This window comes from Morone saxatilis, unplaced genomic scaffold, assembly GCF_004916995.1.
Source record: "Morone saxatilis isolate NCDOM2014 unplaced genomic scaffold, NCSU_SB_2.0 Contig9, whole genome shotgun sequence".
In the NCBI taxonomy this organism is placed as follows: domain Eukaryota; kingdom Metazoa; phylum Chordata; class Actinopteri; family Moronidae; genus Morone; species Morone saxatilis.
In genome coordinates, this window is record NW_023340268.1 from 14,109,666 (window position 1) to 14,110,369 (window position 704).

At 43.6% G+C, this 704-nt stretch overlaps 1 protein-coding gene across 1 annotated transcript in view; it reads left to right on the forward strand.

Annotated features, from left to right (window-relative positions):
- The window catches only part of LOC118343208 (cytoplasmic dynein 1 intermediate chain 1), a 50,363-nt gene that overhangs the window by 39,353 nt on the left and 10,306 nt on the right, over positions 1-704 (forward strand). The window lies entirely within an intron of this gene.

The following is a 704-nucleotide window of genomic DNA, read 5'->3' on the forward strand; positions in this document are numbered from 1 at the left end:
TTTTTTGAAGTTTAATTAATATTGAAAACAGTTGTTCATGGCAGCCCTGGAGAGATACGCGCTGACCTAGATAAATAAGCTCCCTGTTGTGCTTTGACTAATTAAATTAAAACAATTATTAAAGAAATTGTCAGTAGGAACATTGCACCGGAAACGTCATATAAACACCCTGATGTATAGATATTAAATTATATCACAGCATGCTGTTTCAGTCACATGATCACATGATAATGGCATGACCCTGCTGCTTTGAGATTGATTACTGAACTCACTGACCCTCGACAAATTACTGACCAATATACACTACCGATATCTCAAGGCCCGGGGCAGTTTCTAATCACAGCTAAAGAAGGCATGTACGCACACACACACACACCACACACACAACACACACTGCTGACATGATCCCATTCATGTTACGGTTAAACCCAATAACAAGGCCGCGCGCTCTCTATCCTCCGTCCGACTCAGTGAATCCAGCCAGCTAGCATGGTGCTGATTGCTGAATGGCTTCTTTGTGCTGCCCGGTACACAAATCAATTACTGCCCAGTAATGACATAATACTTTCACACACCGCTGTGGATTTGCACAGCAGCGCATGTCCTAAATGTAAGGAACGGCTGCACACTGGCATGTGAGCTGTCTGTGAGCCGGCTGCATCTGTTGGTCCACACGGTATCCAGTAATTTCATATGTTTAAGGG